Source organism: Molossus molossus, unplaced genomic scaffold, assembly GCF_014108415.1.
Source record: "Molossus molossus isolate mMolMol1 unplaced genomic scaffold, mMolMol1.p scaffold_m16_p_1, whole genome shotgun sequence".
Lineage (NCBI taxonomy): Eukaryota > Metazoa > Chordata > Mammalia > Chiroptera > Molossidae > Molossus > Molossus molossus.
Genome location: NW_023425344.1, coordinates 199,705,048 through 199,719,676, shown reverse-complemented (window position 1 = coordinate 199,719,676; position 14,629 = coordinate 199,705,048). Strand labels below are relative to the sequence as shown.

The following is a 14,629-nucleotide window of genomic DNA, read 5'->3' as shown; positions in this document are numbered from 1 at the left end:
AGCTTGTCCTAATGTGCACACATGACATCTGACAGTAGCAGCGCGAAATCCATTCTTAATTGGCTTCATGTCCAGAGGCCATCTGTGCGGGGAGGCCCCTTGGTCGACTTAGCTAGAAATTCTGTGTGGAGAAGCCTCCAGATTTTGCCTTCCTTTGGAGGCCCTGATAATGGACACGTGAGGTTCTGTTATCCTGGGCCAACTCCTCTGTGGCCAGAGAGAGCCTCACGGCGGAGGAGAGGCTTGCCCTGCGCATGTCGTGTTTAAGTGTGAGACCTCACTGTGTACATGCCTCCACCACTTCAGGGGACACACTGCTGTCCCATGATGACGTTCACAGCACGAAGACCTAACTGCCCCAATGTTAGTTCTCCAGCGATGCCTGAAGCCACAGACAGTGCCAAACCCTATATATAGTTTGTTTTTCCTACACATACCTATGATCAAGTTTAATTTACAAATGAAGCCCAGTAAGATTAACAACAAATACTCTAGTAGAACAATGATCACTATACTGTAATAAAAGTTACGTGAATGTGGTCTCTCTCTCTCCCTCTCTGATAACTGAACTGATAACCAAGACAGCTACAAAGTGACCAAGGGCAGGGGGCATGCACAGTGTGGCTACACTGGACAAGGGGAATCGTGTCTGGGGCGGGAGGAGGCAGGACAGGGCGCAATCTCATCTTGCTACTCAGAACAGTGTGCGATTTAAAACTTGTGAACTGTTCATTTCTGGAATTTTCCATTTGATATTTTCGGTCTGTGGTTGACTGGGGTAACTGAAACCACACAAAAGCAAAACCATGGATAAGGAGGGACGGCTGTATAGGGTGGGGGGGTACACAAAGAAGTTGAATCAATGTTACCAAGACACTGCATTTTTATCTTTATTGACCTTTGTTAAAAAGAGTCATTTAAGGACATTGCTTTCCTTGCTTTCTGTAACTGGGTATCGGATTTCCCCTCTCCTCAGCCCAACAGCAATGGGGCAGCACATCGTGCCCCAAACGCTCGTCCCCGCTGAGCATCCAGAAGGACGCTGTTGCACAGCATCATCCTGTATCCTTCGCAGCGATTTCATCTTGTTTGTGGACACGCTCACCTGCGTCCTTGAACACTGACAATGTGAGCAAATAAATCCTTAAGAGACGATCGATTCCTTAAGTCCCAAGGTGCTACACCAAGCAGGTTTAAGGAATCTGAAAATTCACTTTGATGAAACAACAAAGTCAACAGGCCTCTCGCCCCACAGACCACTCCCCGAAGGTTAAGATGAAAAAGACCATAAAAGCTCCTTTGGTGGTACAGGATTCTGGTAAATTGTCTTTTACAATATATTGACCAAATTAAAATGGAAGGTGCACCAGACAGGATTTTCTTGCGTAGGAAAATTTTTACTGCATTGATTATAAACACTGTAGTTTAAAACTTGGCTAAACTCCGAGCACCTCAAGCTGAAGGTCAGTAAGAGGCTGACCTTCGATCTCTGCCCTTTTGTATAGGTTGTTATATTAGTTCTCTAGAGCTGCCATAAAAAACTACCATGTAATGGGTGTCTTAAACAACAGAAATGTATTCTCCCACAGCTATAGAAACTAGAAGTCTGGAATCAAAAATTGTGCTGGATCACGCTCCCCGTGAAGGGAGAATCGTTAGCCCCTCTGAGCTTCCTGGGGACTCTGTCTTCACATGGCTCTTCTCTGTGTGCCTCCGTGTGTCCTCTCCTCTTCTTATAAGGACACCAGGCATTGGATTAATCTAGTATGATCTCATCTCCATCCTTAAGTAACTGCATCTTCAAAGACTATTTCCAAATAAGGTCAGACTCTGTGGTTTCAGGTAGACATGAATTTGGAGGGGACATGAGCCAACCCACTACAGTTATTAATAGAAGAGTCAAGTTTAACTCTTCTGGCAAGAATTACCTTGATAAGAACACACTTTCTGTAGAAACAGGACATGCAGATCATTATCTACATAGCCATCATAACAGGGTAACGGAGCATGTGAGTGACCTCATGTAGAGACAGACAAAGATGAGCTAAGAAAAGCCATAATTATGAGCAAACCCACACCCACAGCTTCCTTATTTCTCTCTCACCCTTCTCTAAAGGAATAGAGCTGTTTTATCAGAACCATATATAAAAATTAAGTGACATTTTTCAGGAAAAAGATGCAGGACTACCTCCCTCCTTACACCTCCAACCCAAGAAAGACTTGTTGACAACACATACTACATTTTTACCCTATTGCTATGCTCCACTAAAAATGACATATTTCAGCATTCAAGCAACATAACCTAATCTAAACTGAGACCAGAAAGCAGGGCCTCGTATAGGCCACAGCTAGAAATGCCATCGTGCTTTTCCAAGTGATTTTGCAAAAATTAAAAGCACAACTGTTCCATCCTATAAACTAGTTTAAACACCATGCGTTCAAGCTGCAGGGTTACTAGCAATTCCAGAAGGAGGGCCATTTTCACAATGCTTGTTTTCTACCTAAAATGTCCTTCCATACAAATAAAGTTGGGAAAGGTTTGCAGCATCAATGTTGCAGTACAATATTTCACTCTAAAAATGAGCACATCAGGAGAAACCAGAAAGCTTCAGAACACCGCTGCCCACCGGCAGGTTTTCCAGGCTTGAGGAACCACCACCAAAAGGTGTTCGCGAGAAGGAAACTGTGTTGAAGGGGTAGCTCGCCCACCCTGCCTGCCCTCTCGTGCCTCCCGTGGGTCGACAGAGACAGGCTTGCTCAACATTAGTCAGGGCAGCCCACGGCGCAGCCCATGGCGCAGCCCACGGCACAGCCCACGGCGCAGCCCACGGCTTCTGGGCTTCAGTGGAAGCCTACGTCTCACCGAGAACTTCCCCATAATACACGCGCAAGTGTGTTAACGTACAACCAGCTCACAGTGCTCGCAATCACGCCCTCTGAGCTGGAGCTCCTACTGAGTCTTCCATCGACATTAGGGGTCCACAGTCTTGGTCCTCCACCACAGTGACAGGTGCCTGTGTCCTCCGGCCTGCCTTTCCTTATCATGGGGGAGTGAGGAAGGGCGGGAGTGGGAAGAGAAGAATGAGAAACATTTCTCAAATCTTGTACTAGACAATAGTCACCGAAGTTGGACATGGTCCTATGAGAGTATCAAAACAAAACGTGGGTGAAGGAATAGGAGGAAACTATCAAGTTGAGATTAAAATTAAATGTAACTCTGCCCCTGACCGGTTTGGCTCAGTAGTTAGAGTGTTGGCCTGCGGTCCAGAGAGACCTGGGTTCGGTTCCCGCTAAGGGCACGTACCTCGGTTGCAGTTTGTCCCCAGCTCTGGATGTGTGGGTGGCAACCCACTCGATGTGTCCCTTTCATGTCATTGTTTCTCTCTCTCTCTCTCTCCCTCCCTCTCTATCTGAACAAAATATGGAAAAATGTCCTCGGGTGAGGAAATAAATTAATACATACATACATACATACATAAATGTAACTCAATGTAAAAATGTTTCCCATGGTCTTGGGTGACTGTTATTGAAAAAGCAAAACATGTAGCAGAAGTATATCATCTGAGAGATGAGTCAGCTTGGGTAACTCAACCTCCTTCAAGATTTCCCCTTCCTTTCAGAAAGGACTTTGCATGTGGAAGAATACAAACTCTGTTCCTCGTCTCATCTCTGAATGCTGCAGAGTATGTTTCCTCTAACTTGTAGAAGGTATAAATTCCCTCCTTTACTCAGCACTAAAATCTTTCTCCTGCTCTACAGATTTGCTTTAGAAGTTCCAGAAAACCAAAATGAACAGAAACCCCAACGGGGAGCCATTCGATGTGACAGCATGTCAAGAGGCAGGCGGTTCAGCAGTCAGAGGCACAAAGCAGCCGCTGGGGCTGTGGCCACGTCAGATCCAGGTGTGACAGCCACACAGGGCTGCTCAGAGAGGCATGACGAAGGGGCGAGAGGGACCCTGCATCCCCTGCTTCTGTTATAGTCCTATTTCTCCTTTCCTCGAGTGTGCCAATAGTCCTCTACTAACGCGAAGGTGATGATGAGTGGGTCCCTCTGCATATTAGATCAGGGAGGTGGAATGTCAATGTCACTCAGCTGGGGGACAGGGCAGACTGAGAAGCCAAAACCAGGCAGTGATCACCAAGAGGAGTTCAAAGGATGGGGCCAGAGGGAGAACCTGCCTAGGATGGGCTGCACGTCCCTGTGGCCATCTTCCGGCAGCCCCTCCGGGCTAACCCGTAACACCGAGGTGATCAATGGACGTGGCCTGGCTAGCTTCTGCCTTCTGCTCAGACACATGTCAGCTGCTGTACATTTGTCTCCAAAGCCAGAAAGCTGACAGGCTGACAATAAGGCAGCAGCCCCCACTCCTGATAATGGCTGTGCACTGTGATTTATAGACTGACGGTCCAGACCATCTGAGCCTCGTGAAGCCTTGCATCCAACTCCAAACTCCAACAGGGCATTTTACAAAGTAACAGCTCCTTTTCCGAGTAGTTGGAAAGCCCGCCCGGAGATGCACACTCCAGTGATGCTCCCACACAGCTGAAGCCAGGCCAGGTGGCGGGGACCAGACAGGCCACAGGGACATGTCCTCTCTGCGCTACTCCTCTGAAAAAGTAATTATGATCCATCAAGTGCTTTCTAAAAAAGTGGGAGATTAATAATACAACTCAGACTAGATGAAGAAGCAATCGCAAAAAGCACCTTTTTTAAGGAAAGGTTGAGTATAATGATGTTAAGAATGAAAGAGACTGATGTCCAGGTGAGACAGGAAAAGCCCTCGAACTCAGAGCCCCAGTGAAATTACCAAGAAGGTGAAAACCGAGGCACAACTTACAACATCCCTAGAAGCCTGGACCATATCCCACCTAGAAATAGTAATTTCAGAAGAAAATATATTAAAATAGTAAATAAAATGTTGCACAAAAATGGAAACTTGCCCACCAGACAATTAAAAGCAACAATAAGGCTAGAATGATTATATCCTCATGCTGGTAAGGGACAAATGACACAGACACAATGTCTAATACGCATACAATGTTCACATGTGATCAAAGTTTCATCAAAACGCCACAGGGAAGTGAAAGAATATTTAAAAAGTGGTGGTGTGCAAATTGCTTCTATGAAAAAACATTAAGTTAGATCACATTTAATACTGTATACCACAATCAAATTTACATAAATTAAAAGTTAGATTTTTTTAAATAAAACATAAAACTGTAAGATGTATGCACCTGAGTCAGGTTGTGAAAGGAGTTTCTAAGGGAAAACAATGGAAGAGCAGAAATCACAAAGAGATTTGATGATGTAAAAAATAAAATAGTAAGTCAGAAGTTAAGCAATGAACTTTGAAAATACATGTGCAGCATATGACAGAAGTTACTATCGACAAGAGAGGTACTAGCTAGAGCTGGAAGAAAAAAAATCAGTAAACAAAAATATCCTAATACAAAATGGTTAAAGAAAAGGAACACATTTCCCACAAAAGAATACAAATATTAAAAAAATGAAAAGGAAAAATAAAGTTAATCCTCAATAACAACTTTAAAATACAAATCCAAACAAGACATTCTCTACCACATTAGCAGGGATCTAAACACACGTCATGTTGTCAAGAACACAGTGACATATACATCTCCCTCCATAGGGGTACAATTTGGGGGCAGTCCATATGGCAATATTCTTTAAGAACCTTAAATACGGACACTCTCTTTAGTCTTATCTTTTCATTTCTAGGAGTCTTTAGAAAGGAAATAGTTAGAAATAAGTATTTATGTTTGAGGACAGTAATCACTGCTTTTTTTCATGAGTAGAATACAAAATAATAAACTACATATAAAAGGAAAAAAAAAAAAAAATCCACCTAAACATTAGTGCATTTTTTTTGAAAATTTTACATTCATTTAAAAATTTTAGATGATGATTAAAAATTCCTCACAATAAAAGTAGCAGAGCCAGATGATTTTATAGAAAAATTCTACTAAACTGTCAGGAAACTGATCCACCCAATTGTACACAAACTCCTTCTCACAGTAAAGGGATAATAAAGAGAAGCACTTCTCATGTTATTCTATGACAACAGTATACTCTCATTCCAAAATCCAGTTAATACATTCTGTGAAAGGAACACTGCTGACCTATTTCACTCATGATACAGGTGCAAAACTGCTAAGCAAGATATTTGCAAACTAAATTCAATAGCATGTATACAAAATTACACTGCACAATTGAGCAGGGTCACCCCACCCAAGAAGTATGGTTTTAATAACAGAAAATCCTGAAATGCAGTTCACCACATTAACAAATTAAAAAGGGAAAACCAGCCCGCCTGGTGTGGCTCAGTGGATTGAGTGTCATCTCACACACCAAGAGGTCGCTGGTTCAATTCCTGTTCAGGGCACATGCCCGGGTTACAAGCTCGATCCCCAGTAGGGAGTATGCAAGAGGAGGCCGATCAATGTATCTCTCTCACATTGATATTTCTATCACTCTCTCCTCCTCTCCATTCCTCCCTATCTAAGTCATCAATAAAAATATTACAAAAGAAAAACCATATCATGATAGATACTGAAAAAACAGTTTTTTAAAATTTAATTTAAAAATACACTTTTTTTACATTCACTATTATTTTGTATTAGTTTCAGGGGCATAGCAGAGTGGCATACTTTAACAAAGCATTCCCCTGATATTTCCAGTACCCACCTGGCACTAAGCTTCGTTATTACTATATTATTGACTATATGCCCTATGCTATACATGCTATACTTTCCATCCCTGTGACTATTCAGTAACTACCAATCTGTACTTCTTAACCCTTTCGCCTAAATTTTATTGTCTTTAAATTCTCTTTCTGGCTTTACAGAAATGTGTTGTTTTGATTTCCTAAAACCAGTCTCCTAGCCAAGTTCTTAACCAATTTGGCAAATTAAAAGCAACTGTTCAGTGGGTAGGCTATATCCACCATTGCGTATATACTTATATATCTAAATATGATATGGAGCAACAAAATATGAGCACAGAAAGAATTGCCGTTTGAATAAAAACTTTGTAGAATGTTTTGGTGAACTGCTAAAAAAGAATATTGCTGCCAAGTGAGGAGAGGTCCAGACAACTGTCAATGAATTGGGAGAATTTTTTAAAATATAAAAAGGTCTATACTCATTACTCCTCAAATGTCTTTTGAAGTCACACTCTACTCTAATGAACCCCAAACTGGAAATTATAGACTCCACCGCATGTGAGTGACTCATGATGGAAAAATGGTGCAAAATTCCCGTTTCACCCACCATCAGAGAAGCCTGTTCGACATGTATGTATTTTAAGTCAAAATTTAAACGTGTGTGTTCAGGCTAAAACTTTTTATGATCCTCAGCATTAACTGACCTTTGTTGACAAACTAATTACAAGACTAATAAAACTAATTTTGATGAACTAATTTTAAGTCTGGTCATGTCAAATCAAGTATCTTTCTTGGCATTTTTACAGAGGAGGAGGAAATGTTCTTTTGAGCAGAATGAGGGTAGGGTGGTTGGGTGCAGTGAAGAAAAGGGAAGAATGTGATAAAACTAGAAAAAAAAGGCTACTGAGATTTTTAACCCGCACAATTAAAAGTCTGTGCAAAAAAATTTTAGAATATTTAGGTGCTGAAATGGCTAATCATAAGGTCACTACAATAATGCAAATGCTTCTACCTGTCACCAAGGACTTGATCCAAAGACAGAAAAGTCATTAATTCAAATTTTCTTGGGCATATTGTCCCAAAAAATTCTAATAAAGCGCTGCAAATTCTAAAAGAAAACAAAAACAGCTAACAAGTTAGAATGTGTTCGTTTAATCTAGTTGATGAATGTCATTCTATATAGCAGCAGAGCGGACGTATTTTATAGAGTAGATCTGGTTTTTTTAAAAACACTTTTGTTAAGGCAGAAATGACAATTACACACAATACAAATAAAATTGTATGTATGTATATACCCGTGAAACAACCATGACAATCAAGATAATAACCCTATCCATTACTCCCGAAGGTTTTCCTGCACCCCTTGGTGAGCCTTCCCGAGTCCTGCTTTCCACTGTCCGCAGACAACCAACGGTCTGTTTTCTGTCACTATACTTTAGTTGGCATGTTCTAAAATTTTTATGTGGAAGGAACCATGTAGCATGTATTTCTTTTCCTGGCTTTGTTGACTTAGCATAATTATTTTGAGAGTCACCCATGTTGCTGCATATACCAATAGTTCATTTCTTTTTATTGCTGAGTCATAGTCCCTCGAATGGATATAGAACAACTTATTGATCCTTTCATGGGCACATGGACATTTGAGTAGTTTCCGATTTGGGGCTATTATAAATCAAGCTCAGTAACAGGAGCATGTGTCCACTGTCCTGCCCTTGACATTCACGTACGAGTCTTTGTCAAGACATAACTTAACAATTCTGGGGTAAATACTGAGGAGTGGAATGTCTGAGACATATGGTGGGTGTTATGTTTATTCAAAAGTGGTGCTGGGCAAATTGTCTGCAAAAGTTAGATTAGATCATATCTCATACTATATACCATAATACAATTTATATGAATTATAAGTTAGATTTTAAAAATAAAAGCATAGAACATGAAAAGTTGAAGAAATGGCCAAAGAAGTTGTACCATTTCTCATCCCTACCAACAATGTGTGGAGCTTGATTTGTTCCCTGTGAGCTGTTTGTAGTTTTATGGGACACAGGGCCCACTGGCTCTGCCGACACATACTGTACACAGCTTCGCCTACTTGAACGAAGCTAGGGCAGAAGAAGTTGATTATTTCAATAATTATGAAGGTGAATTTTTCATTTCTGCCCTTTTCCTACAGCACAGATCACAATGAAAAGCAGCAAAGTACACTGATAAGAGCAACAGCATACATTTATTAAGTGCTACCTTGCGCTTGACTCTAGGTAAATACTAAAGTAAAACTATTAAACCCATTTGCCAGGTGAATAAACTGAGGGAAAGAGAGAAATTACCAGTGGTCACAGAGCTAATGAGTGGCAGAACCAGGATTTGAACAAGGAAGTCTGAGCCCGAGCTCCAGCTTTTAACTATCACCTGTGTCCCCTGCTACCACGTACACAGTCCTGAGTGCTGGTTACTTCTCCTACAAAGCTACAAACAATCCCTAATACTGCTTTCCAGTTCCACTTCAGACAACTGATCTCACATCTTTAAGAAAGAGATTAGGTAATAAACCCAGGGATATCATTTTGCGCTAATGTGTCAGAGTAAATGTTGGTCTCCTAACAATACACCAGTCTCCCCCACCCCAGTTCTGCTTTCCAAGGTTACAGTTACCTGTGGTCAGCTGAGTTCCCAAAAAATTACATAGAAAATCCCAGAAATAAATAATCTGTAGGTCTTCAATTTCACACTGTTCTGAGTAGTGTAATGAAATCTGACACCTCCAGTGCACGGGCCCTGGACATCCCTTTGTCCGGAGTACCCACGTCGCAGTGCTATCCTCCGTTAGTCCCTGAGCAGCCGTCCTGGCTAGCAGATAGGTTATGTATCCTTTAGTACAGTATGTGGCTATAATTCTTCTATTTTATTAGTATGGTTGATCTCTTCCTGTGCCTAATTTACAAATTAAACTTTATAATAGGTATGTAGGTATAGGGAAAAATGAAGTATGTATAGGGTTTGGTACTATCTGTGGTTCCAGCATCCGCTGGGGGTCTTGGGACGCATCCCCTGTGGATAAGGGGGACTACTATGTCAACATTTCTGCATAACACAAAATCACCACAGCGATGACCGAATGGGTATGGATTAAATCAATCCAGTGGATGTCACCGATTAAGTACAAAAGTCAGTTTTAAACAGAGAAGACATTTCAAAGAACATGGTTTATTTAACAAAGTGTTTTCCTGGTGGAAAGAAAAGGAGGTCAAAATGTCTTAAAAGCAGACAGACTCATATCCACGGCGTCTCGTACAGACCCAACCCAGCTACTGAAAGGCCCTACCATAGAGATCCAGGCTGGTGGAGAACCAGGTCTGCAGTATGCTGTGTTTTAAGCCCTTCCCGGCATCCCCAGAGTGAAAACAAGGGTAATTGTGCAGCCACTTCTCTGTCTAAAGAGCCTAAGCGTCCAGTGGGGACGGAGGGCGGTGCCCTCACTGAGGAGAAAGCACAGGAAACACCCCTTCCCAGCAGCAGACTGTGACATCGGCCACGTCATACAGAATCCTGGCTCATACTCCAAAGACGTTTGGAAAAAATAATCCGCATCTCCCAGCACTCTGACAAGAGGAGAGGAAACTGCTCTGTGTGCTGGGTTGAGACCCAGTAGAGAGGTCTTAGAGCGTAGGATTGTTCAACGACAAACTGACAGATATCTAACACCTACTGGGTGCTCAGCACTGGGCTAGATAGGAGGGGGCAACAGGGTGGTGGTTAGATACAAACAAGAGAGAGGACAAGACCTCTACCCCACTTTGGAGTTCATCATCAAGCTGGGGAAAAGGCGTGTATACTCTGGGACAGATCATGGCACACTCAGATCAGTCATCATTCACCCCCACTGACAGCTTTGCCAACATGGCTCGGTGCAGCTGCTGTGCCAAGTCCCTTCCAAAGCTGCCTCAGGTAACCCTCCCCGAACCAGGGGAGGCAGGCCCTACTCATCTCCACTTTACAGAACCTGGAAAAAGTTCAGCGACTTGCTCCTGACCATGTAGCTAGTAAGTGGTAGAGTCAGGAATCCGAAGCTACTGTTTAGCTATTAGATTGTAAACACTCCCTCGAGCCTTCAGAAACTCAGTGATCCCTCAGGTTAGTGAGGGCCTGGAAGACTTCCTACAGGAAGAGGAAAAATGGTTGTCCAGGGAATCTGAAGGGAAAGAGGCAAGAGCATTAGGAGATGAAGGAATGTCTTCAGAAAAAGGCTGGACAACCCCCTAGTGGAATGTGGTCAGATAAAGTCACAAATGTTCACCAGTCACTGCATATGCCAGGCTCTGGTGACAGTAGTAAGTCAGACACGGTCCCTTGCCCTCCAGGGACTCACCATGTACTGAGGGAGGCAAATACCTCCCAGTGTCTGGGGAGAGGGGGTCTGCAGGCACAACCACTCCTAAGGCTCTGGAACAACTGTGACCCCATCCTTCACACCTAAACCCAGGGAAGAACAGGTGTTTCTCTTTACCAGATGGCATGGTGCTATCAGAAGTCAACAGTATAAAGTCAGTTTTCAATTCCTGCATCAGCTTTGAACACTGAGGTTTATTTTCTCAAATATGATTGCATTACCTCAAATAATGAGATTAAAGACGGCTTTAAAAATATTTTAGCCCTGGCCAGTTTGGCTCAGCGGTTAGAGTGTCAGCCCATAGACCAAAGAGACCCGGGTTTGGTTCCCGCTAAGGGCATGTACCTCGGTTGCAATTTGTCCCCAGCCTCAGTTGGGGTTGTGTGGGTGGCAGCCAGTCGATGCATCTCTCTCACATCGATGTTTCTCTCTCTCTCTTCCTCCCTCTCTCCCTCCCGCTCTATCTGAAGATAAATGCAAAAATGTCCTCAGGTGAGGATAAAAAAAAAAAAGTATTTTAATATCACCCTATTTTAAGTTGGAATATAGAATATAAATGTGATCATAATATGTAATCACACCCCTCCCTCTTCTTGCCCCTGGCCTTCCTTTCCAAACAAATTCAGCCTTAAAGTCATTATGTGGGAAAAGGAATAAGGTAGGTGCCAGCATGGGGACTGGGGGAGGGGGTGGCATGGTGGCCCCGAATAGGGAAAAACCAGCTAAGGAACCCAATGGTGTTAGATTGGAATTTCAAGTATTGGTGTGAATTCATGGCTTTTAAGATGGATGAATGGATAGACACACATCCACAGAGACATAAATGTATGAGTTTAGTAGTAGTAGTAATGTGTGTATATAGATACACAGTCGATCCTCATTATTTACAGATTCTATATTTGCAAATTCACTGTCTCATTCAAATTTTAATCACAAAATTAAAACTCATAGCACAGCCGCCACCATGGTGTATGCCGCTGGGAGGAGGGGTTGGCCCACGCTCTCTCCTCCCTCCTCCGCCTCCCACTGCCAGTGGGACACATCTGCCTGTGGGACCCACGTCATCGCTCCCCCAGAGCAGGATGCCCCCCAAAATAGGTGATAGAATTAAACCACCCCAATCATTGAAAGATTTGGAACCTCCTTGAAAACGGGTATTGCTGGATTGCCAAATGTTGGGGCATCTACCTTCTTCGATGTACTAGCCCATATTCCGGCTTCAGCAGACAACTTCCCGTTCTGCACTACGGATCCTGACCGAAGCAGAGTACCGGGCCAGATGAAAGGCTCAGTTTTCTTTGCCAGAACCACAAAGCAGCACGCGAACCCCTGCCTTTCTGTGTGGTGCACACGGCTGGTCTGCGGAAAGGAGCTCACAGTGAACCGGGTCTGGGACACGTCTGCGTATCCCGTAGGCATGCCTGTGACGGACTCTTTCACCTAACACGTGCTTCTGAAGATGATGGTATCAGGCGTGTTGAAGGAAGTGTAGACCCTACTCGAGATGTAGAAATAATACACCAAGAGCTTCAGCTTAAAGACGAGGAGGTGACTGGGCCATTAGATAAACTAGAAAAAGCGGCTGTGGGCAGAGGAGATAAAAACTAAAACCTGAATATGACAATGTGCAAAGCCGAATCCCGGGCTGCAGATCAAAAGAAACCCGTTGAGTGACAAAGAGATTAAAGTGCTGAGTAAACACTTATTTCTGACTTCAAAGCCGATGGTCCACTTGGTTACTCTTTCTGAAGAAGAGTACGCTAGAAAGAAAAACAAGTGGTTGATAAAATGAAAGAGTGGGTGGACAGGTACGATGACCCAGGTGCCCTGGCCATTCCTTCAGCGGGGCCTTGGAACTCAAGCTGCAGGAACTGAGTGCTGAGGAGACAGTTTCCGGAAGCGCACAGGACACGACGCACGTTGCCCGAGGTCGCTGAGGCCGGGAGGGCGGCGCTCCCACCAGAACACTTTGTCACTGGGGGCCAGTGAAGTGCATGGAGCTCCAGGGAAGCGCGTCCGGGGACCATCAGGGGAGGGATAATGGCTCCCCATGCTGCAGGGGGATTCACACCAACTTTGAAAAGGATCCATTATGGCTGAAGTAATGAAATATGAAGATTTTAAAGAAGGTTCTGAAAATGCAGCCAAGTCCTCTGGAAAGTACAGACAAGGCAGAAATTATCTTGTTGGAGATGGAGATGCCATCTTCTTCCAATTTAATACACCTCAGCCACCGAAGAAGAAATAAAATTTAGTTATTACTGAGATAAACGTACAATTTCCAAAAGGCGTATCATTTTCTTTTTAATTAAAATTTCTGAAATCCAAAGGGACACACAAAGCTGGGGGGATGGGACCCTTCTACAAACAGAATTAATTATTTTTGTTGTAAAATACGGTGTACCTCCAGTGAAATGCCAGTTCTTATGCAAACACTGCAGAAGCTGTTCAGGAACCATATTCCTGTCCTACCTCCCTCTCCCCACGGTGTTCGCTGAGCCTGCCACGTGTGACCGGGAGACAGGGGGCTCCTTTCTGCATCTGCGGATAAGGGGTGTTCTACAGCGCTCCAGATGTCTACACTCTTCAAACATTTGTTACAAAAAAAAAAAAAAAAAGGAGCTCCTAGCCCTTTCCTGGTTGTTTTCCTGGCTATTTGTGGCCACATGCAAAGTGGTGACATTTTGAGTCGCCTGATACACAGTCCCAGCTGAGGTCCGAGACAACGAGGTTGTGCCTTCTTGTTTCAGCTCTCAGACTGCAAATAAATGTTTTTTCGCAGTTTATTCTGTGTCACGATTTTCCCATTTTTGTTGGCGATTTGGCAGTTTAAAATGGCTCCTAGCATGGTGCTATCCAGTTCCTAAGTGCAAGAAGGCATGTTGTGCCTTACAAATTAAGTATGTTAGATAAGCTTGGTTCAGGCTGGAGTTCCAGTTCTGAGGGCCACTGAGTTTAATGTTAGTGAATCAATCATATATATTAAATATAGTGTCTTTACACAGAAATACACATAAAATGAAAGTATTTAAAAAAGAACGCACAGCAGAGCAGTAACTAGGAAAGGAAGCACAGTAGTGGAGAAGAATGCTCCTTCGCCCCCCACCCAGCAAAGTACCCCACCGCAAACCCACGAATCCCCCGGGCCACTGCACTGCCTCTGTCCTCCCACAGACAGCCACAGTTCCTGCAAGAGTCCTCTGCACGGACAGATCTCTAACTACTTACTTAGTTCCTCATTCGGCTTCTGCCCAGCATGCACATGGTCCTCGTGTCTTCCCTACTGATAAAGCACGCATGCCCTTTCTAGTCCTTGCCTGTCTACACTGGACAACACTGGCCACTCTAGGGGTCTCCCTCAATCTGTCTGACCCCTCCTTCCCAGTTTCCTCTGCATGCTCCCTTCCCTCTAAACCTTCATGGTACTTGGTTCTCTCCTTGGTCCTCTCCTCCTCCTGCTCACACCCTTGCCTGGTGGGTCTCATCTAATCTCAGGAATTGCATTCACCAGATCTGCACCCAGAGGCCAGGCCTGTCCCCTTGCTGCTCATTCAAGTCTACAC

General features: G+C 43.6%; 1 protein-coding gene and 1 pseudogene across 1 annotated transcript in view; one reads left to right on the top strand and one right to left on the bottom strand.

The window, feature by feature from the left end:
* The window catches only part of TLN2 (talin 2), a 242,140-nt gene that overhangs the window by 212,611 nt on the left and 14,900 nt on the right, over positions 1-14,629 (bottom strand). The gene's annotated exons all lie outside the window — the stretch shown is intronic.
* LOC118634280 lies at positions 12,149-13,314 on the top strand (annotated as a pseudogene).